General features: G+C 37.5%; 1 long non-coding RNA gene across 1 annotated transcript in view; it reads right to left on the bottom strand.

Annotated features, from left to right (window-relative positions):
• Positions 1 to 3,005: 3,005 nt before the first annotated feature.
• LOC122845685 overlaps positions 3,006 to 25,436 on the bottom strand; it is a 45,785-nt gene continuing 23,354 nt past the window's right edge. The window contains exons 2-4 of the long non-coding RNA XR_006373107.1: positions 7,417 to 7,577; positions 4,534 to 4,725; positions 3,006 to 3,089 (exon numbers count right to left, since the gene is read on the bottom strand). This is a non-coding gene — a long non-coding RNA (uncharacterized LOC122845685). The remainder of the gene's footprint in view (positions 3,090 to 4,533; positions 4,726 to 7,416; positions 7,578 to 25,436) is intronic.

Here is a 25,436-nt window from a genome sequence, read left to right as displayed (position 1 = left end):
CTCCAGTCAGTTTTTTATCAAAGCCTAAAATATCACGTTTCCCATTTTCTCCCTGAAGGACACATGTTTTTTTCACGAACTGACATGATTTACTGACGTCTTTATTAAAGGTCTGTGACTGATCAGAATACAACAGGTATAGATTACCAAATCCTCCTCATACAACCTGTTTTAAAGGTTCTCTGTGGCTGATTTCAATGCCATTGCAGGACTCTTCTGTTTCTACAGTTTATTATGTTTATGGAGATGATTAACCACATACCTTAAACCTTGAACACAACCTTTAGCATGGATCTAGCTACATTTGTTTTAATAAAATGTAATATTCTTGATCTGCATGAGTCATGACTAACTATCAATGATTTACAGTCATTGATTTATCTGTAGGTTTGACTAAGGTGATTAAAGCACTGCATCAAAGATTCACACAATGAGTAACCCAACATCTGAATGAGTAATTTTCATCCAATTATATGGGCTGTCAGGAACCAGTTTCATGAACCGCGATTCAAACAGTTTATTCATCCTGTTTTGATTTTGGATTTGATAGTTTAGAAGAGTGTCTCTTTAACTTTCTTTGCTGGCAATAATTTCTGACAACAAATTATATGCTGTCATGTTCATAAAGAGGATTTTGTTTCACTCTGATCCCTTAAGGTGGTACGTTTTGTGACAACTTAGTTCTTTTTTTTTTTTTTTTTTTTTTTTATGGAAAGTATTCTGATGATTGCTATGTTTTCTGTACAACGGTTCCAAAGCTTCAAAGGTGTATGCTGTAATTCTAGTCTGCCTACTTCAATGAGACGGTTTGACATCCTCACTGTGTGGGTGCTTTGTTCCAATATCATACAAGTCTCAACACATTTTAGATAAAAACACAGCAAACTTTCCCTTCAGCTGTATCCAACTGGCTTGCTGGCCATCATTTCAATTGCCCAGTATATTAATCATGCTGCAGGAGGAATGGCATGTTGGCAGGGTGAAAAACAAGCCTATTGGCCTGATTTCACAAACATATCCAACTTCAAATTTGGACAATGTGTTTTGATTTTTTGACTTTTTTGAGCTTGAGAATAACTTTGAACCTGTTTTTAAAAATAACAAAACAAACAAAAACCACATACACAGTTGCAGTGTTTCTGATTAGATTTCAGACTTACCTCAACAATGGTGAATAATAAGATTAAAAATAACTGATTAACATATTAATTATTATCCAGAACAGATCAGAGTTTAAATGTAACAGGAAGGCTTCTCTAAAAACTGCTTGGTCGTTCTGTTATTGGTGGAGGACTACAGTGGTGATGTACAATCTTGATATTATTTCTCCATATGGTTTATCTAACTGTCTTAATCTGAAAATAAAGCTTATGTTTTGCATTCAATTCCAGCAGGAATTTTTCTTATTATTTTGCATTGTTTTATTCCTTTGTATAATTTTAATCATATCTTTTGTAGGTTTTTATATCAACACATAGAGATTCATTAACAGTAAAATCAACTGAGCCAAGACAGAAAAAAAAAACACTGGTTAATAAGTAAATAAAGTACAAAAGACAGCTAAACATTTTGTAAAGCAAATGAAAAGCCAAATAATTAAAGAAGCAATTGTTCAAAATAAATCTCCAGTGATTAGCAGGGGTGCACCAATTGCAGTTCCTGGCCGATCACAGATTCTTAGTTTAGTTTAGTTTAGTTTGCTGCAATGTAATTACCCTCTTTTACCTACTTAATAAATTGTGTGCTTTTAATTTTTTCTGTGATGTCATAAAATGAATGTCTTGGCAGTTTGTAACTGATATAATCAAAAATAACAGAGAAAGGGCAAATTTGAAAATCAATCTCTCTTTTAATGAAAGGCAAAGAAAATAGACAGACCGACTGTTTGCTCCACTAACCAGCAACTAGATTAAAGACCCAGTTCTTGAGCAGCAGACCAGAGAATAATAGGGAAGGTGGACAGGGCGGGATGGGAAGGGGACTGTCCCAAAGGTGAGCGACACAACTCAGCCCGTTGTATCCTGTGATTAGTCCTTTGTGTCCTGTTGTTCGTGGCTGTAATCAAATGACTAAGACAGGGCTAAGTTAAAAATGATGGCTAAGGAGAAGGTGGAAAGAAGCCAGTGGGTGGGCCAGACGAGGTCTTTGTACTGCCCTTTTTTCACCACCTCCCCTTACTAATTAGCTGACACTATGGGTGGAGGAAGTAGAGGAAGGCTAGCGAAATATAGAACAGAAAACTATAGGGGAGGAGGAGGAGAAATGGGAGAGCAGAGGACAGATAATGAAGGAGAAGGAGGAGAAAAGGATGATCATCCTGTAAGATTTCAGGCAACAGATGGTCACCAAACAGAGCAGACCAGTGGGAGTCGCAGAAGGGGGCAAACCTGCTAATGTTACAGCACATTTGACACACCGGGGGATGGAAACTGACTCAGTGTCAGTTATATTTCAACATAAATAATGATAGCAATGCAAACACAAAAACAGAACTATGATAAAAACAACAAAAAACTGTTGTGTTTTGTAGATTTCTTTTTATATTATCAGGGTAGGATTGTTTTTTTGCTGTGTTAGAGGTGCTGAGTTGGAAAGGAAGTGCTGGAAGTGCGAGTAAAATCAACATTTTAGAGATTTTAGAGAGCTGCTCATATTCAACACAAGAAGAGGATTCTGTTTTAAATCCTTGTTTCAAGGATAAATTTACAAAACAAATGCAGCAGTGCATAAAGTAATGTGCAATTCAGAAAATAGATCTATTTGTATTTAAAGTATTGAAATTTCCTTAACTATTATGTTTTTTGTACTGTTGCAAACACACACTTTTAATAGGACAAAGTTTGTTAGTGAACATTTGTAAGCATCAGTGGATGCCATCAAGGCCACCAGACACCAGATAACTAAGCCATAAAATATTGAGAACTTTAAATCAGGGTTAAGTTATACGTCATTAACCAATTTAACTATCTGAAAATGGAAGACGCATGGAAAAACTGCAGACTCACCAAATCAAAGTCATCCACTGACATTGACAGGTTGGTCAATGAGGTCATCAGTGAGAGAAGTAGTCAATGGGTCCCATGGCAACTCTGAAAAAATGGCAGAGATTTTCAGCTCAAACCAAACATTTTCCTTTCAGCTGAAAGTAACGTGTATTTTCAGCTGGTCAATAACAGTCTTGATTAATTAGAGATATCGGTGAGACTGTAATGTGATAAAATGTGTAAAACGTTAAAGGGCACTAAGCGCAAAACACTGTACATTCTTCAAAGCAACACCTTTTGCTATAACAAAGTAGAAGACATGGCGACCCTGAAGTGTCATGCCAGGCACCTTTGGGCTGCACAGGGCAGGCACGGATAGGCTCAGCAGCTGTCAAATCTGCCTCCAAACCCCAGCCCAACAGACAAAGTTGCCAACCACAGCCTCTAGCAGCTCCCAGCATCCTGTAAACACTGTCCATCTTGGCTACCTTTTATTTGAAAGGTGTCACAAACAATAGCATGCCAACGTTATAAACATGTGAGCTCATGACAGGTTTGGGTTGCACAACTGCTGAATTTGTCCTGCAGGTCTGAGTAGAGTAACACCAAAATGCACTTTGACACAAAATAAACCATTACTAGTCACCAAGGGAGCTGCACTGGGGGGTCATGGGCTTTGCCCGATTAGCAGATGGGTAGAGCAGAACAGGGTCAGAAAGACCGGAGGGTTGAGGGCTGGTGGAGGCGTAGTGGGGGGTTGGAGGGATTGGCTGCATTCTTCACTTTCTTTGCTTTTCATCAGATCAGATTATTTAGAAAAAATAAACTTCACAGTGAAGTGGCTCCAGAACATGAGAGATTGTTGTTTGGCCAAAGGAAATGAGATAACTATTTTTGATTTGTCAGTTATCTTAACATGACAAGGGGCTGCATAACAAGGAATCATCTTCCCAATAAGCTCACTGTATTAAAAGAAAAATGCAAAAACGGTGTGTTGGAGACCAAGGAGTTCAGAAGTTTACAAAGCCAAACTATTTTAAAGTCCTTCAAATAGAAACAAATCAAATTCTGAGCTACCCAAGCAAACCTGAAACCAACATACTGAAGTGTAAGCTCTCTGAAATGAGATCTTAATCATTTGTCAGGTTGTTTTCGTTTGTTTTGTTGTAAGGAAAGACTGGCTAATTAAATGAAATAATCAAACAAAGATTGTAAAAAGAATACAACCAGAAAAGCAACCTGAAAATGAAGCAAGTAAACTGTAAATCGCAGTGATTCCATTTGAAAGGAGTCTGTAGAATAGAAGACACCAGTACTGGTGTTTGTAACAGTGACAGCAGCCAGTTTATTGACTGGGTTTGATATATGATCTGAATGCTCTGCAGGGCCATGTTTTGACCTTTGACTTGGCAGCCCTCAGGCATCGTCCTTGTGCCCATCGGCAGATGTGACTAACTGGGGCAGATTTCTCCTGCCATGTGACAGCTTGTTTTAGACCCCCCATCCGCCATTCTCCCTTCCCGCTCTTCATTCTGCCGACTACACAAACCTTTGCCTCCAGCATCTCATACCCATCACTGGTCCGGCTCTTCAGTCTGTCCCTTCTGGTCTCCTGGGAGAATCATTAAAAGATCCCTACTCCTCCCCTGAAATTTGACTGGCACCATCAGCCACCTATCTTCTCCACTCCTCCACATGCAGAATGTTCTTAGCGGCTTTTATAGCAAATCTGTAGCAACAGCTGGAGAGAGGGTGGAGAACGAAGGATAGGTTAAAGTGTCTGGGTATAAACACAATAGTAATCTATCTTGTCTGACCTTCCTGACAAAGTACAAAGGGTGGAAACGGGAGTAACAAGGTTTTGGTGCCACTGGCCACACATCATGTTACTGTCCAGCAGCCCAGCTGGTGTTTTTTTTTTTTTTTTTTTCATCTATTGCTTTTTTACAAAAATGTCTATGAGACCTCCCATTCATCACAAATCTGCTGTATTTTATTGAAATGCCACAGCAGCTGTTAAGAAAGATCCCCGTGTTGCAAAGTGAAATCAAACAGGATTTATTTGTCTTTGACTTCAAGTCTTCAAAAAAAGAAGGAAGCTCATTTCATCCATATAGTGTATTTACATGACAAAATCTGAAAAGCCTAATGATGTTTTTCTCATTCTAGATAAGAACGGTTTCTTATGCCAACATAACTCTGTCTCTACTTGTTATAGGATATTGTATTCCTCACCAAGTGCAGATCTGCTGCAGCTAAGTGGAAGGAAAACAGTCAGTGCTTGCCAGAGAGAGGTGTCACTTGTTCTCAGTATTAGCAGCGGTGTAGATAAGAAAACAGATGGGGCAGTGGAGGTCAAAGGGCCCTGCTACGGCTGACGGGTTTGTTTATTTGGCCTGTCTCTGATATCCTGCTTTCCCCCCTCCACGCCCTGCGCCGACTCTGCCTACAGCCTGACCTGGAAGTGACCACGCTGAGATGGATCAAGGCCACTTTTCACCAGGAGAGTCAACACTAACCGCGGCGCTCGCCACTCAGGCCAACTCAAAACACATGGAGCAAGTGTAGGCTTCTGACCTCTCTCTGACAAGAATAACAATTAACTAATTTGTACCTGGATAGTTGAGCGGAGCGCAGATACTGTAGGGGGAATTTCAATTAACACAAATGTGTCTGATGAAATGAAAGCGATAGGGATGATTCAAAATTACTTTTAAATGTGTTTTTTTTTTAGCTTAGTTACCTGAATACTTCTGCTGTATAATTCTTTCTAGTCAGGGGAATAACAAGCTCTAACTGCAACATCCCCTCTTTCCACCAGCCTGTGTGAGGTCTGAGGTCCCAGAGCCTGAGACAGGTCAGGATTGATAACCTCGCCTGGACTTTGACAGATAAGACTTTTCACTGAGATCCCACTAATACTGAGGTAAAGAGGCTCTAAGGAAGATAAACTGGATCCAACAGATGCCAGAGGATTTGCCCAGTCTGCTTATTCCCTTCAAAGATTGATAGCAAAAGGCAGATGATTGAAGAGCAGAGTACTAGTGTAGTGTGAAAATAAGATGCAAGAAGCAAACAATGTCATATTCTTCATATTACAACTTGTCAGGAAGGTGTTCTGGTCAGGTGATTTGCAAAGCTTAATTTTCTGCCTTACATGCAAAGAAATATGTACAGTCAAAAAATAACACATGAACATTTTATCCCCCACAGTAAGAATCTCTGGTGGCAGCATCATTCTCTGGTCATGGATTTCAGGAGGTACAAAGAAGCTCATCAAAGTTGTATGGAGATAAATATAGAGAAGTCCTGTAAGAAAACCTTAAGTGGACTTTAGGTTAGAGCAGCCAGAACTGCAATTGTGTCACTTAGCTAAAATCATATTCAAGTGGTAGAATGGCCGAGTCAAAGTTTGTATATAAATCCAACTAAGAGTATGTGGTAAAACTTGAAAATACACAGGTTTACTTTCCATGAAGAAGACAGGCATCTTTATAATATTAGTAGAGCTAGTAGTTAATATTTGTTTAAGCCTCTTACAATTTTTCTTTAGATTTTGAAGCACTTCCATATTCTATGCCTGGTTGTTGTTCCTGATTGTAAAATCCCATTATGAAGTTTAAAACATGAGGAAAGTATTTCAGAGTTCAGGGTGTAGCAGTACACAAAATGACAGTTTGGTAACTTTGTGCCTCTGTTTGTAGTGGACCTTTTGTACTTTTCCAGTACAGTTTTATTGAGGTAATAAACATTTGCATTTTTTTCTTTATTCAATGCTACACAAAGTTGAAATGCAAAAAGAAGAGAATATAAAATAAACCAATAAGCTATCTGTATGAAAATAAATATCTGTAAGCAAATGTAATAAATCTACAGTCTTGGATAAATATTTAGAAAACTAGCTTTTGATGTATTTGTTAATATTAACATTGACATTAGTAACCTTTTATTTATTTTATATAAATAAAAGGTATTTTATTTATATAAAATACCTTTTATATAAAGGTATTTATATAAAAGGTGTCTATATAAATACCTTTTATATAGACAGGGCTTATATAAAAGGTATTTAAGTTCCTGGATGAACTGCAGTTAAGAGCGAATTTTGTGATGTAGCGCTAGTATTTTTACTTTTAAAACTTTTTTTTCTGAAAATGTACAGTTGAAAGTGTGTTGCTACAGAGACTTTTGTGGTGACTGCTATGGGTTTGTTTTCATGTGAACTCTGAGTGAAGCTCTGTTTGAATGCTTTTAGCAGCCAAGTTGGATTTCAGCTTGTTCATTTTGTCCCAGTTTTGTTACAAGTGTCCTTTCAAGTGATATATTACAAAGATTCAACTATATACCTTATCAATATTTCACTTTATAAAGCTTTTATTTGATCCACTTTTCTTTTTATATTCTCATTGCAGTTGACTGAAAAACTCCATACCGAACACATTTTAATGATAGGGGAGAGTCTTCAACACTTAGCTTCACTTTGTTCTTTGTCCTATTCTTCCATCATGGTGTCACTTCACTTGTCTTCTTTTTAAGAGCTGTGCGACAGAATTACGAGTTCTGCACTTCTGCTCCATAGATATACATCTGCATCTGTACAAGTATAAAACAACAGTGAAATATTTCAGGATGCACGCACGCCAAGTATTATAAAACTAAAAGATAGGGCTTGAAATCTTATTTGGTTCATTTTTGTGTGAGGCTAACAATACAAAAGACAACAACAAAAAAAGTGACATGTCGCTACATTACTCAGTGAGAGGGAACATTATAATGACAATCAAAAAGGCCAACAGAGTATGTCGACATCTCCACGCATTTACTGGTGACTACAAAAGACGAAATTTATTCTCCGCCAATGAAAAGCAGATCATATGTATCTGTCTTGCACACATTTGGAATCCTTTCAGTACTGTGCACTTGGACGAATTTTGTCTTGTATTCCAAAGACATGACTGTGAATCTGTGTGTGGTACCACAAAATGAGTGGAAAGTTCAGACGGTTTTATGGCATGGGTGCAACACGTGGGCTTAACTTACACTTCTGCAAATGTCCAATAGTGGATGGAACGTAATCCCTCCATTTCTAAACAGACGACGAGGAATCAAAAACAAAGTGGTGCTTAAAAACAACCAAAACATCTGCAGGGCAGCCACAGAGACAGAGGGGATATCAAGCACACAGATTCCAGCCAAACAGATGGTTTTTCTCCACCATCACATCTAGCTCAGATACACACACATGCACACACACACACCAGGGCAGGAGCCAGAAACGGAGCCTTGAAGGGTCACGCTGGAGACAAAGCCGAAGAAGAGGGGTTGTCTTAGTGTCTGATACCATAAAACATACCAGTTTGTTAGTTTACCATAATATTAACACATCATGCAACAAATATTAGGACTTGCATGCGCTAAGTAGCTACAATAGATTTTGCCTAATGCCCAAAAACAGGATAAACAGGGTGTTAAAAGTTTCAAACCAGTCACAAACAAACAGGGAGAGCACGCATGCAGCAGGATGCATGAACAAGATGCGGGAGAGTGAAAGATCAAGGTGACTCTGTGCTTGTGAATATCCTAACTGAAGTTTTGTTTCTTTTACCCTCCCTGAGAGGAGCGTTCTTTGAAGCAGACCTGTTGAGGCAGAGAGGACTGACTCCTGTTTAGACTGGGCCGGCGCCAGCAGTCCCCAAACTTTGCCTTGGCAGTGACAGGTGAGAGCCTTCAGCTGACGATCATCACGCCTACCGCTGACAACAGCATGACACACTGCAGCTAATCCTTCATTCTCTCATGCAAAAATACATCCACCTCCAGCGTGGTTATGATGAAGTAGCAAGAAATTGTTTTTAAAAGTAGCTTTTTCATCTGCACTTTTATTTAAATTACAAAGTGACTCAGTCAGGTCTAAGTCTAGAATATGGAATCACTGGCGGTCTGGCCTTTCTGTAAATCAGTGACTTGTACATGTGATTATTGTCTTTTTATGTGATTGATTTTTGAAATTGTTTAATTATTAGTATTTTTCTATGGACCTATTTAATAAAGCTGATGATGATTACAATCAATAAAGTTACTCATATTGATTATGTTGCAACAACATACAGTTCAGTAGGAAAAATGTGACGATAATTAATTGTTTCAAACCATACTAACATTACCCCTACATACAAACAACCAAATAAGGAGGCCTTCCTATATAAAATTACACACAGGTGGACTCCAGTACCTCTAAAGGAAATTCATAGAGCATGTTAGAGTAAAGAGCACTAAACATAAATATAGACTACACATATTTTTATCTGCAAAAATTTGAAGATAATGTATCCTTTCTCTTCCACTTCACAGTTATGAACTATTTTGCATCTATAAACATAAAATTCAAATAAAATGTACAGACTTTGGTGATTTTAATGAGGCAAATTGTGAAACATGGCAAGTAGCATTAATAATTTTGCCAGGCTCATTAAGTCAGCACCAATTGCAAAGTAATACATTATTAGTAGACTTTACCAACCATGCCTTATAAATATTACAACCAATAATCAATTAATCAAAGCTGTCCTCACATTCACCTCTTTGTGTGGTATGTCTCTGTCACAAAGAAATCTCTGACTGAGTGGGTTTTTAAGGCTGCTCAAAAGACAATGTCAATTGTTTCACATAGACTATGCAAACAGTGCCATTCTTTTCTCTCTTTACCTGTTCTGGCCAAGGGAAAACATAATATCCTAAACTATAGATGTTAATGTTAGAGAAAATAAATACACTTTCAAATGTATTACTTTTAGCAGAAGTAATACAGTTGTGATAATGCTACCAGAATCCAACAAGTGCTTATTATAATGTAGAAATAAGCAGACTGAGGTATGGAAATTCTTAGAAGCTGCAGAGAAAGCCTATCAAAAATGAGACAAAAACACAGCTCTGTAATACTAAAACACTGAAAGTCTTTGGATAGTCACAGGTCACCCTGAAAGACTAATTTACAGGCTAATCCAGCCTCATTTATGCACAAATCTCTTCAACTCCCTGGTGCGAGCCTGCTCACACACACACACGCAAACGCACACACACACTAACGCACACACACATACCTAAAAGTCCACATATACTATAATGCATCTGTGCGTAGCAGATGTACAAACACACACACACAGGCACACAAAGGCTAACATGTCCACTGTGACCCACCTACCTCTCTCCCTCCATTCCCCATTTACAGCCTCTAAAAGCCTTTTCCATTTAACAGTGGGCCTGAGGCTGTGAGTGACAGGGAACAGAATGGACCTTATGTTGTCACTTTTGCAGCACTGTAGCCTGGAGGGAGGCCTGGCACTGCAGCCTGCTCTGGTGGTAAGGTGGGTGGTGGTGGATGCAGAGACGGAGGGGAGGCTGGAAGGACAGACATCGTAGCTGGAACCGTGAAACTTGGCACAAATGGCACTTTAGGTTCACCAAAAATTTACTTGGAAAGTGTTGCTTGAAATGTGGTGCAGAATTTCTTTTTTCCCCTGTTTGTATTCAGACTAAATAGAGATAAATAGATAAATAGATATATTTCACATGATCTAGAGTTATTAATGTTTGGTCTGAAATTGGATAGAATAGGATAGAACCACTGTAAAAAGTTCATCTTTCATATCCTTCTTTTCAGTAATACAGTTTTAAAACTATATTACTGAAATAATTTCGGATACCACCAGAACCAGGCATGGACCAGAGCGAGATTGTAATAAATTGAAACTTTCATTCAAATATCACAGTTTTAACAAAGCTTTACTTACTTCTACAAAAACATAAAGCAAAAGAGAATCACAATAAAATCTATTGTATTTGAAGAGAAGCTAAATGTATTTTTGAGCTCAAAGACACTAAGTGTGGTACACACACACACACACACACACACACACACACACACACACACACACAAGAGAACGATGGTGCAAAACAAGAAGAAATAAAAATACATATTGGATAATTAGATAAAACTCGGTCTGGATTAAGTTTTTCTATTTAAAATAAAAAACCAAAACTGTTACCAACAGTCCCTGAAGTAACATGAAATGACAATAATTTATTTAACTGCTGAGAGATCTCATAGGTTTCCACATAAAGGCTAAGTCTATGTTTTTTCCAGTAGCTGATTTTTTTTCCTGAGGGAAAAGTTTAGTAGCCCTGTTTTCACCCAACTGACCAGCAATGCAAAGCAACAAGAGGGGGAGGGTCAGCGTTAAATTGCACTATAGTCTATAGAGCCAAACACACTGTCCAGGCACATATTAAAGGGGCTTCAAACTGTCTGAGGGAAAACTGTACTAGTTTTAAGACGTTTTTAACATGTGGGTGTATCTTTTAGATAACATTTTACAGAATTTTAAACAAAAAAAAGATATAACAATGCTTCAGTCTATCTTAACCTATATGAGAAATTATAATTCTGTTTGTTAGTGTTGCCTAAATTTTTCCCACTTCCACAGAAAAGGGCGAGAGTCAACTTTGCTATCAAACCATCAGTGTACAGGAAATGACTCCAGCAATGACATGCACTTTGACAGTAGCAGCTGAGGGTTGTTGTGTAATTTTATCCTATCACCTCTGAATGTTTACATGCCCATATCCCACAGTCTCAAGAAGAAATCCTACAGTTCTCAGCACTGATCTGATCGCTACACAATCCTGAAATTAAAAGTTTTGTTCTACTTATGACTCAAAAGCTGCTGAGATACAGGTACCGCAGGTGTGGTTATTAAACTCCTCTGAATGAAACAAGCTGATAAACTGAAATTGAGAAAACAGCAATTTGCTGCACACAAAAATAATAGCAAATTGTGTTTTTGCATCTGCATGTATTTACTGCAGTCAACCACATAAAATAAAACATTTTAGTTCATGAATATACTTTTTGTTTTTTGTGAAACAAGGGTGCGAACAGATAGTGGTTCCATTGTTATACCCACATTGCAAACTAAGAAAGTTTAACATGTGGGTAGCAATTTTATGTGTCATTCATTTAGGGTTTGGTCACACTTTGTCACTTGTTTGGATTTAACATTGACTCAACATTCAGGTACAGATACATGTGACTGTGATAGACGACTAAGTGTTGACAGTGAATGGCAGGTGGTCTACTAGCTCCACAGTTTGCTTAGAAAATGATTAAGTATTTTTGACAGATTCCTTTGGAAAAGCCTTGTTTTGGTGTAACTAGATCTCCAGCCTGATGGATACTGTAATGTTTTTACACGAATCGCCCCAAACTATGGGTGAATGATCTGTCACAGTTCAGAGAAAAGTAGGAATAGCAGTGAGGAAAAGGAAAGAAAAGGAAATGTTCGGGTTTGTGGAGGCAGAGCCTGCCAATCCTTTTTCCTTATCTCACTTCTTTTCTAATGACAAATGTCTCATCCAACTTCACTTTCTGTTTCTACCAGGTGCCCAACTTTTCTGTGCATCCTTTGTCCCTGTGTTGTGGCAGGCATCTAAAATGATTAAGCTCTGCCCCAGGGATCTGACACTACTGCGTGTTGCCTACTATTTGTTGATTACTATTGATTTTCTTTGATACTTAATTTAAAAATCAATGGTCAGAGCAGAAGAAAAATAGGCATAGTTTACACATACTCCAACATACTATTGTGCAACAGAGGAGGCCGTAGATTTGGCAGTAGCCATGATGCCGGTGGCCAATTACGAGGAAAGCTCTTAACAGGTGAAAGAGAGAGGTCCCAGATCGATTCAAAGCTCTCTCCTCCAATCACAGAAAGTGGCCATAAATTACAGCGCATCTGTTTTGTTCTGAAGACAGCCACGAGGCATGTTGGCAACTTTATATTGTTATTTTGCTGTACATATTTTTTAGGTATGCTCTACTCTTCAAATAGCCCCTAATTCTAAAAAGCCGTCACATTCTTCATCATTTCTCAACAGAAAAAAAGGACAAATGTCAAATAACAGCGTGGTTACAGTGTGACATATATAAAATAATTTAACCTGTCTAACCACCATATGAATTTGAAATGGGAGTGAGAAGTAATTTACAGTAAGCTGTGGTTGACAGCTATGGAGCTCATACACTCAAGTTATTTGTGAAAGATCTACTCATAAAATAAGGAGATGACAAATTCTTCAAAATTTTCTAGTGGCAACATTTAGAGGTTTTAACATAAACTGCAGTAAGTGTAAAACAAATAGTTGAAACGTCAACAGAAAAATAAAACAAAGTGGTTATTTACAGGTGGATTATTGTAATTCCTTTCATAATTGTGAGTTAAATGAAAATGTTAAACTAAATGAGTAATTGATATGAGTCTTCAAACCCAAACTTCTGAGTTAAACTGATTGCAACTATTTTCTCTTATTCCACAGATCAAGGGTTTCTGGTCTTTACAAAGATCCATTTTTGCCCTCAGTCTAGTTACATAAAACAGGTTTAGAGGCACAAACATTACCTGGCCTTTTGAAAAGAAAGACATCTTATAATTGTTGATTAATATCTACTGCTTTGGTTTGTTATGGTGAAGATAAGGCTTAACCAAAAATGATCATAAAATACAGATCACAAAAGAAAGAATGAGATCCTGGATACAAGCAGCTGAAATAACCTTCCTGTGTGGAGCTGGACTCAGTCACAGAAATAGGTTGAAGAGGTCTTGACATAATTCCAATATATATGCTTGACATGTCACTTATGAGGTTTTCCTGCTGGAATGGGACCCCAAGTTGGACCCAGCGAATGCTCTACGTTTTCTGGCTTATTTAAAACAGCTTGAAATGATCACGATTGAGCAGAAGAGTGCTGCTAGGGAGAGGGACGTTTCAAATTTTGCTGTTGGGAAAATTCCTCTCACAGCGCAGGAATGATCTAATTGTCTAATTGATCTAATTATTGATACATATAAATACATGCTTAAAGACAACTAAGACAAAGATAACTATACAATCATAATACAATTAATAATAAAAACCAATCATTTCTTGTTAGTTATTAGTTTGTGGTTACCAGAAGCAAAGGAAGGTTTTTCTACTATATCACCATGTGGTCAGTGTAGTCATCTCTGGCTGCAACAAAAGAATGAACAACAAGATGTTGGATTTGGTGGACCACATGTTACATGTAAGATCATGTGCTCTGAACCTACTGGTGTTTCAACACATGTGGTACAGAGGACAATGGATCTTGGGAAGAGTGAGATATTTGAACCCCTCTGTGGGACCTTGTCCTGGTTCATGAGGAAGGAAATGTTAATTAATGTGAGCGATGTGCCAGGTTGAACAAAGGCGAGATACTTGGCAGGTACTCAACACACTCAATAATACCACTCAACAAAAGACCATACACCCCTGAATCTGTTGCAATAATCACAAACCTGTCAAGATGTCCGACCAAGACCTCTGCACCTTTATTTAGGCAAATCTTAACTTGTGCTTACAGTTGCAATGTGCGTCAGAGATATATTATTCCTGTCAAAAACGGAATTATTTTTTATATTAACAATGGAGAAGAGAGCATTACGAATGTGGTTGAAATTCTAATGTTAAAGCAACAACCAGAAGTCCCCGAGGTGTGCTCTTCACTGAAGGTCAGAGGTGATGAAAATCTTCATTCTAATGTTTGGGCTAAGATTGACCAGCAGAAGAAACTTTGGGTTCAGAAAACGATCAACAGCACTACTGACAGCAAATCGTGTTGGATTTATTTATTTTTTATTTTATTTTTTTTACAAAAATAGGTTGCAACATAGTGATGTCCTTCCATGATTGGTTTATCAATTATTTCTGAATTACATCCCAGTCTTAACACATGTAAGCCTGTAGAGGTACATGTTCAGAGTCCATTTTTTCTTCTCCAATATGTAAGATGAAGGGACTGGTATGACAATATTACTCCTTTTATGACGTAAAAAAAATATGTTCCTACATGTTTTTATCTTAACTTGCCTCATAAAAGACAGTCTGTTTAAAATGCTGGACCAGAAATTCTACAAAACAAATTCACACTGTGCATCATTTGACCTAGGAATGAGATGGAAAAAACCACGAGGTTTTTTTTGTACTTCAGTAACAAATTTGTTACAATGTGGTTGATACAAAGTTTTAATCACTGATGGGTTTTTTTTATTCTCCCTGATTATACCATTAAATCTCCCTCATTTGTCTTCACTCACTAATCCTTTTCTCTCATTACTCTGTTTTAGTCACCTATTCTTCGCTCTTCATCATCGTGTCACCCCCTTTTCCCAAACTCAAGCATGCAGAACAGAGCACGCAGGTCTTCTCTAGCAGACCAGAACGCTCTGTTCTCAGAGTTCTCACCTTTCACCCGGGGTTAAAGTGAGTCAGCATCGCTTTGGCCCAAAGCCCCACAGAGACCAGAACACAACACCAATCTGAAGAACTGGATTGTATGAAGCATCGGAGGCATATTGAAAGATGTGAGACAACAAAGAGAAAAAGAAAGAGACCAGCATAATATTGGCAAACTCTTGTGGTCATTGGGGATTTTTTTTTTCCCAATTTAAAGAATTTAGATTTTAAAAAGAAAAGGCTGATGTTTTCATCTGAAATGTTTATGTGCGTGTTATATGACACATGGTTATTGTAGTCTCTGCACTATTTCTTTAGTAATAATTTTATTTTAAAATAAAAATGTATGTTTAGCAAATTGTACAACTAGTTGTTTTTTTTCCATCAGTTTGCCTTTATTTAGATTTTTTTTTACATTATAAAGCTGGGAAATGTAAGAAAATCTACCTCCCTTATTTCTAAATATAGAAGTCTAATAATAAAGTAATTTAAATGAGCCTGAGTAATTTAAATCTGTTTAAATATGTTTTTTTGTTTATAAGAGGTGAATCTGATTCAGGTTTTTAATCTGCATCTTTTTTCCCCAACATTGTAACCTCATGATCTAAAATCAGTTTCTGTCCCCCTCTCCAGCAGGACTGCCAGATGCTCAGTAATCTGTGTGAAAGGCGATCCACCACTTAATGGGATTGTTTCTGTTGCACCCAAACGAAGAGGCAGCCAGAAGACCAGAGCTGAGCAATCACCCTCCGTAACTGCTGTCCTGGGACCTCAGGTGGACACAGTGGACGAGGAGATGGCACACAAGCATCTGGGGTAAAAGAGGGGGTGAGTTTCACACCTCTGAGTCATAAAATGTCATCAGTCCCACCCCCAACACCCTTAAAACTGTTCTAAAGCAGATGGCTGACATACTGACAAGGAAGAGCTTTAACATGGTTGAAAAGTGTAAAAATCCTTCGACATATGGAGGCATGAACATCTCTCTTATAACAGACATGCTTTATGGAAAGAGAAACAGGTGTTTTCAGGCTCATTTAAAATAAAGCTTCACCAAACAATACAGGGACAATACCCTGACCTTTCATGCAGTGCACAATATTCCAATGGATAATATCAACAGGGATATTTCTCAAAAGAAAATTGATCAATCTAATGTTGAAAAACAGAATTATTTACACTTCCCCAGCCCCCAAAAATGACTTTCTGTACAAACGTTTTGTTAAGATTGTTCTCTGTAACTACAAGAGCTTCGGTTTTTCTCAGTTGTCTGGAGAGAAATAGTCTGTATGATACAGAAAGATTACTGTTCCAGTATTATCCATTTTTGGTTGCAGGTAATTCAGATAGGGGCATGTCTCTGTTTAAGATTTGATTTTATCATTAAATCATTGACTCATCGGTTGTGGTTTGCTTATGTTTGGAGGATATGGGCTGTTGTGCTACATTATCGGTCTGTTGCACTTGCCTTTGAAGAAGAGGAAAAAAACAAAGATCGGTATCTTTTCCATTGGTTCATGCTCAGATCTCAAATCACCCTTTACCAGGCAGGTGCACTTAGGCTGGGTTTAAAAAGCATGAGAAAAAAAATCTCTTTTTCCAGCATACAGACCTGTGCACTGTCAACCCTTGCAATAATTTGTGTTGTGCATCAATTGGCAACATACTCACTCACACCTAAAAGGAAATTTAACGTATTCAATTGAACTAGCATTTCGGGATTCAAACCGAGGACCTTTTGTGCTGCATGGCAACAGTGAAAAGAACAAGGCTTCTAAAAATACAGTCAATCAATCAATCAATCAATGTATTGGTTTAGATCAATACATATTAATATGTTGGAATTGTTTGAACTTGAGCTATTTTGCAATTAATATTGCTCAAAACCTTCCTTGTTTTTTGTACAAATAACCACACTTTCCAGATCTGTTTGGAAAAAGGTTTTGAAAACAGTTATTTTTGTTCCGTTTCAAAGAAAAACAACGTTTTAAAATATGTGATTTAAAAGAACCACATTTTTATCCCTGTTGGTAACATAAGATGAACTTTCCTTCCATCAATGAATGCAGGAGTAAAACTGTTCGTGTTATAACGCCCAGCGTGTCAAAATGATATGTTAAAGCATCTCCTGCCTATCATTCAGAACAATGAATACCAGGGATAGATTTCCTCCCTGTGTGAAATGACAGATTTCCCTTCTTTCTTGCCAAATGCTCAGTCGGCTAACAGGTCCTCTTCAAAAGACAGCGACTATGTATCACCTGTGCAGAATGTACAGACACGTTGGATCGAGTTTCACAGCAGACTCCTATTCATGCTTATGATTGCTTTGTTTGGTGGAGAGATTTCAGTGTCCATAGGGGAAGGGAAGCTGGAAGCTCTGCTTTATAAATGAGCCGTTGCTTTGTCAACACAGGAGCGGGGTTATCTCAAACAGCAGCTGAAAGATGGATAGAGTCAGATGATTATCAGTAAGGCCAACATATTTGGTCAGAGATCTTGTAGGTATGAAGGTATAAAAGAAATAAAATGTTACAACAAACTGGAGCTGCTAACACTTCGCATTAGAATAAATTCTTCAATGAGAATTGAAGGTACTTCATTTTCTTTTGCTTTAAAATATTATAGGAGTTTAATTTTAATGGAGGGACACACAAAAACAGAAAACTTGTAAGTGGATTTGGGTGAATTAATGACTAACTTAGCTTCCCCTTTTAAATAAACTCTAAGTACTTGAGGATTCTTGAGTGTTGATTGGACACTCCGGAGACTAGCTTAGCCTCTCAAAGCTCTGAATGCGGTTGTCGTACATTTTGAGACTTTGATAATCTGGGAGACCCATTCTCTATGTATGTTCATAGTTCTGGCTCAAATGAGAAAGATCCTTTATTGCAAGTGAGCCTGTTCATGACTCTTTTAATGTAGTGAAGTGTTCTTGTGCCCTCATCAGAAGAACAGCCTAAAAGATAATGTTTCCACTTCCATGTCTTAGTTATTATATTCAACGTGTCACTTCCTCAACAAACGGACGACTATCCATCAATATTACACAATTATATTGAGAACAGAACTAACAAGATTGACTTTCTTATCTGTACACAATAAAACAAGAACTTGTCATTCTGAGGCACTGCATGTTCATCGACACATATTTTCTTCTGAGAAATGAAATAACGGTTTTGAGAAAGAGATACCTTTTGCAGGTAATGCATGGTGTTTTCCTTTTTGTACATATTGTTTTGAGAATTGCACTTACTCTTACTCAAATACTGGGAGCGATTTGAGAAATTCAATAGAAAAACTGTAAGCAACAATGCATTCAAAACTGAAAGCTAAAAGAGAAAACAAACAAAAACAACAGACGCCGAATTATTTAAATGTGTGAAACCATAGAAAAACTTGTCAAAGACTAACCAAGAACACTTGAATGACTGAAGACATAGAGGTCACAAAGGAGGGCTCTTGGGCCGCAGATCAAGGGTCTCTTCCGTCTCCAGCTTTTTCAATTAAGCCTCAGCTCACTGGTAACAATTTATGAACATGACCTTCCAACTCTCCAGCTCCCACACTCAACCCTGGCAGTCAACCTCTCCCATGTCTTAGCTACATCAAATCAACTCTCAGATCCCCTTTGGCCATCTGACCCCTGGCAAACACACCATCTCGACAAGACAAACCGACTGTCACTCTTCCAAAAACATATTTGTATAACACGTATTTATAAATGGTATAAATGCACACACACTCATACTCACAAGAACAGGTCACTTATGCTCACTCTGACGGGTCACTGCCTATTCTTTAGCACAAGCTCAAAGGTGAGTAATAAAAAAATCCAATACAGTAAATGCATGGGATCACCATCATACCAATATATAATACAGAAAGGGGACATATGACAACCCATAAGTTGAGGGAAAGCAATTGAATTCTCCGTTTCTTCCTATCTCGCTATCTTTGGATGCATCAATCTGCAGCTGTTGATAATTGAATTAAGCAGAAGACGTGATTAACAAGTTCTTCAAAAAAGCTGAAATTGCCTGCAATCTGATGTCTGGAGCGCATGATTGGCTTCTTTGGAGGCGAAAACTATTTGTGACATCTCCACAGTTCAGCCAGCTGTCTTCATTTTAATTAAAAATCTTTCACGGATGTAAGAGTTATGGAAGGCACAGCGAGGGCTTCTGGCAGCCGCCTGAATGAAAAACCACATGAGGAATTGCGTGTGAGGATGGAGTAAGCAACGGCTACATCAAGCGGATGTGACGAGGATGACGAGGATTAGATTTCCCAAAAAGGGGGCAGCCAATGCACAGTAATGGTGGACAACTTTATTGAAACTATGAAACTTTATGTGATATAATGGGAGCAGCTGTCATTAACCTGAGCTCTTTGCATTATGCCAATAATTTTCACTGCAAAGATCTTTGACTTTGGATGGACTATTATAGATATGTGTTTCAAATATTGCCTTTTATTCAACCTGAAACATGATGTCAAGCATCAATTAAACGTATAACTGCAAACACAAACTGAAGTTTGGCAGCACCGGTAAAAGGCTGTGAATTTTTATTGTACTTTATGAAACATATGTTGCTAAAGACTTTGCACTTTTTATCAGCAAGAATTCCTTCTTCCTATATAAGACAAGTTTTATTGAAGACAAATCACTGAGTCACTGTGTAGACTGAAATTTTATTGAATTCATTAATTTTATGAGCTTTATTCCTGTGAGAGTGACATTTACCTGTAAATCCACTGAAGGTTTGATGTGTTTTACTTTCTTAGGTTTGATCGTTTGTGATACGGGTGTCAAACGTTAGTTCAGATTTTTAGATTTGACTCCGTTCCAACAAACCTGAATAAAACAAACAGATAACCTTGTCAGCCAGCAGCCAACTTCTGCAGTCTTAATTATCTAATTATTTAATTCAGGTATGTTGAACAATACACACCAGAAAGTATTCAGATGTGTCCTTGTTTTGTTGCCAAGTTTCTCAATTTTTAATAAATCATCAATAACTTCCCTTTCTCTTCTCTGCATTTGGGTCATATTCAAACGCAAATCATACTTGCAGTGCAAGTATCAAAGGCATAAAAATTCAACTTAATGCAGGAGGTGTTCAACACATGAGACTATGCAGTGTTTCATATTTCTTTAAATAATAGAAAGAGTAAATTGAAATTTAAACCTAAGAAGACATGACTATCCACCTGAGCTGCCAGACCAAGCATGGAGATCACTACTCCATGTGACTCTAGAGCAGAGATCCAAAGCTTATGCGAAAAAAGTCTATAAGTACAATAATTAGACAAGCATTCACACAAGCACAACCTTCATGCAACTCTGGGAATAAGTAAACCAGAAAAGTTCCTGTCTACAGTTTGTCACAAGCCGTTCGGGGAACACACCAGAGATGTAGCAGAAGTTGTTGTGGTAAGGTGAGACTAAAATAGAGCTATGCTATGTACATGCAGAAAGGTGTTACTGCACATCACCCTGAACACACCATCTCCACAATGAAACAAAATGATTATAGAGTCATTTGGAGGAATTTGTCTTTTTAGCGGTAAAGCTGATTGTAAGATCGGTGGAGTTAATTATGAAGAAATCACATAAAAACCCTGCTAGAGACTGAAAAGACCATAAGACTGGATAGTAGGTCTTCCTCTTAGCAGTAAAATACCCTAAACATGCAAATTCAATTCAATTAAAAAATACTTTATTAATCTCGAAAGGAAATTTAATGCTGTTGTTACTCAAACCATGACTTTTATAGACGCCGATGGCTGTGGGCAGGAAGGCTCTCCTGTAGCAGTCTGTGCTACTGCAAATCTGGAGAAACGTCTGACTGAAGACAGTGTTGTTGTGGAACTGTCTCATGAAGAGGATGTTCAAGGTTATCTGCAATTTTCCTGATCTTATGAACAATCCTTTTTTGCACGATAATCTCCAGTTGTTCCACAGTAGTCCCCAGAACAGAACCAACATTCCTTTGTCAGGTTTTTTATTCTTTTTAAGATTGTAGTTCTGATACTGCTTTAAAATATAGGGTCAAAGCTTCAACGAAATGTCTTAGATAAAAGCATATGTATGACTTTGATGCTCTCCATTCTCCATTCTGACACACCTTGATGTAACAAAGAATGTGAAAAAATTTTAGTCTGTAAATATGCAGCTTAAGGTCAGAGACATTCTCCAGAAGACTTCACATAGAAGTACAACAATATATTTATATATAATATCTTTAAGTTTCTGGTTGTAGCATGACAAAAGAATAAGTTAAAGGGATAGAAGCAGAAATGGCCTTTATTGTCCCGCAAAGGAGAAATTCAGGTGCAACAGCAATAGCAGATTTTAGATTCACACTAAAACTTAAAATGGAAATACTTTGACAAGAGTTTGCATGATATTAAAAGAAAATAAATATTTCTTAATGTGTTGACTTAAATGCTTTTCTTAGTCTTTTTAAAAATATCAATTTTAAGGGATTCTGCTATAGATGTTTAGTGTGATTTCTCATATAGATTTCAGATAGGCTGTATTAATTTTCCAAATTCAATTGATCCAGACACACTAAACTTAGGGTAAAAAATAAGACAAAAGAGAAAACTCATCAGGGCACATAGTGAATTTATAGTCTGGTCTGCACAGATGAGAACTGAGGCAAAAACTATTACATCACCCTGATGTGTAGAGCAAAAGAAAGTAGGAGAAAGCTAATGGCAGCATAGGAATAAAAATTTCCTCAGCAGACACAGGACACATGAGATTATTCATTAGAAAATTAACTGTCAAATTAGTCCTGATTTCATTGCTTATTATGTCATGCCTGTGCAAACGAGTGAATATAAAACCAGCCCTATTCTTCATCTGCAATATGTGAACCATGGCAGTAATCCGAGACACCTGTGTTTAATAACTATGTATGCGGGGGCCACATTTGCAAATCATTTTAAATACCAATAAATGAGACATAACTAACTGACCTTGCTGTGAGCTTGCGAAGGTTTACCTCAGATAACATCACCTTGCGGAACAAGACAGAGATGCATATATTTCTCAAGGTGTCTGTTCTGCCTGGGAATCGAAGTCCATTTTTATAGTTTGGTACTCCTGCTGTTTTTTTTTTAATTTTCATCCAAAATTATTTTTATCTTCTGAAACTGAATTGTTGCAGTTTGTCATCTTTATTCAAGTTCATTCTCCTAAGACCTTCATCAAACTCCCCACTAGTCCTTAATAGACTAAGGTCCTCCCAGTGACACCATAATTCACACACTCATCTCTGCTGAAACTATTGTTCTCCTGCCTGAATCACAGCAGTAACACTGCCCACCGTTTTCAGCAGAAAGCAGGAGTAAAACATCTGTCTGGATTGGCTGTTTTTTGAGTTAATTACCATAAATACAGTCCAAGTTTACAACCAAAGAATAGACATAGTAAATGCACAACACATAGCAGTGCCTTCACAAAAACATTTATATATCAGAGGGATGCATGGAAGATCAAACGCAGGCCTTGGTCATAACTGGGTCCAGCGCATTGCATGTCATTACCGTGACCCTGGCAGGGCAGTGGAAGGGGAAGTAATGAATTAGAGTGGGGCTGGGAAGGCATTTGAGATTAGGTAGCAGAGAGGGCTTCACTGAGGAGCAACTGCAGGGTCAAAGGTGAGGCATATACAACCAACACTTGTCAGACAACCTTTGCACATTGATTAAGAAGAGCTGCGTATTCTAGTATAAAACAAAGTGAAGAGACTTCTATTTATTGCAAAAAGCCTATTTTGAGCAAGATGGAACATGCACTTTTACCTGTGTGTGTGTGTGTGTGTGTGTGTGTGTATATATATAAATTTTAAATGAGCTCACAAAGTGAACAATGCTGATATATCCAGTGAGGTCCCCAGGAGAAAATGTTATCTATACGAGGTGAATCTTGGGAGTCCTGATAATTTAGCACCATGTGCTTTGATTCTAATGCATCATGCAATTCACATTAATGCAAATAAATAATTACTAAAAAACTGTATTTTACACAGTTAAACTCTGGCTGCACTAACACAGAAGTTCACATTTCTCCTTTGGCTCTGGGGAGTACCGGACCATGGGCCAAATGCTCCTCGCAGTTACTGTGTGACCAGAATACCGTGCTTTGCAAGCCATGTTTTTGATTGTGCAAGTCTCTCTTTTCTCCACATAATCAGTCCATAATTGTCTTATGAGGATTTAAATACACTACAATAATCTAAGTATAATAGTTTTCTGTATAGACTGTATGACATCTCAGTTTGCCACAACATGTTTTTGGCTAAAGTTGAAAATTAGCTAGAATGCTATTAGAATTTGCAAGTCTCTTTTTCACATGGTCTGGAGAGGAAAAATATGAATCACATTTAAAGCTAAATGTATTTTTTGAATTAACATGATCCCGACATGATAGCATATTTAGTTTTGACAGAAAACACAAAGGCAAGCATTTCTATAACGTGATGCTCACAACAGCTTCAGTCACCTTGGCATTGTAGATATTTGTCTTTGTGTTCAAATTGGTCCTTGAATAGCTTTGGCATAAATTGTGTGATTATTTTCCTTTAGCTTAGGGTGGTTCCTTCCTGTAAATTCAAGGTGTTTTATGATTTCTAAATAAGGAGCTAAATGTATTTCTACTTGAAAAAAAAATATGCAGGAGGAGAAATCTCTCCTCATAACTTTATGCATCTTTGTTGCAAAAGTACTTATTTTTTTTATTTTTCTTTGTTGTCTATTAGCAGCCACAGATCTATTCAGCATAATTCAGTTAAGTTTTTCTTTGTCTTTCTTGGGGAAACCTTGAAAAATTACTGCTTTGAAGAGCCATCTGAAGACCAATAATGATTAATGTAAGTTTAATGCTTCCAATGTTTGTAGTTTCTATGACTTTAAAACATATTTATTTTAGAGCACAAGATGTTTTATCATAATTATGTAAATGTGTATAAATTACATTTCCCTTCAACGTCATGTTGTACTAGACTTCATGCGTCATCTTTAAACCAAAAACAGCAGTGACAGTTTTTTTTTCTTCTTCCAAGTAGAATAAATGCAAGATTAATCACTTTGTTCATCTGATCCTTCCCCTTTTGAATGTAAAGCTTTCCCAACACCCTGACAAGGCATAAATTCTAAAAGACCTTGTTCTCCCACCCTGTTCTGCTACCCTCATAGGTGCGATAAGAAAAGCGTCCCTATAAATCTGGCGGTCATCAAAGAAAGTTCTGCTTCCAGACATGCAAACTGCACAGAGACACTGGGGTCAGTCATGGAGCCTGACTCACACAGAGGCCGTCAATAACAAACTCCTTCCCGAACTATCAAGCTTTGGCTCTGTGTTCTTTTGACACGTTGTGTTGTTATTCTTACACAGAAACATTGCACAGAGTACAGATGTACTGACAAAGTCACAAATGATGACTAAACACAGACGTGGGAATCTGAGGAACCTTCCGACGTCAGGGGCTGTTCTGATGTAATTTCCTGCTGCAGGGACGGTTTGTGATGCCATCTGTTTACTGTTGATACTGGTGAATGTAAAGTTTCAAAACATCTGGGTTGAATATAAAGAGATGATTCCGCTGTTAGTTACATTTTTTATTTGAGTATGGAAAACGTTTGCTCTTTTCATTCTACAAATTACTTTGGAGTCCAGTAACTGTTTCAGATTTGATTAAATTAAAGAACTACTTCAATTTCTCATGGGATACAGATGAATTTGTCCAAAATGCATCTGTATTCCAAATGGCTAGCTTAGGGTGTCATATTGTGCCAGAACCTCCACTGCTCATTTGATTCTATAAGTTCAGTGATAGTTAATTTAATATTTATACATATATAGGAGAAAGACAGTTTCTCTACTGCTGTCAAAAACAGATGAGCTGGTTTTAAAATTGATTTGAGCTTTCCTTAGGCATGATGCATGATTTCAACATGAACCAGAAAAGCTTCACCCTACATCAATACTCCCTATGGTAAGAGTTTTGAATATTGTTGTATAACAATACAACAAAAACACTCATTATCAAAATTCTTAACAATTTAGAGAATAGTTTATTTTGGATGGGGGGGGTTTTCACCTGTATTTGATTTAGTAAAAAAAACCAC

The sequence above is a fragment of the Gambusia affinis genome, linkage group LG02 (assembly GCF_019740435.1).
Source record: "Gambusia affinis linkage group LG02, SWU_Gaff_1.0, whole genome shotgun sequence".
Taxonomy (NCBI): Eukaryota; Metazoa; Chordata; class Actinopteri; order Cyprinodontiformes; family Poeciliidae; genus Gambusia; species Gambusia affinis.
The sequence above is the reverse complement of the archived record's forward strand: the minus strand, read 5'-3'. Positions and strand labels throughout refer to the sequence as shown.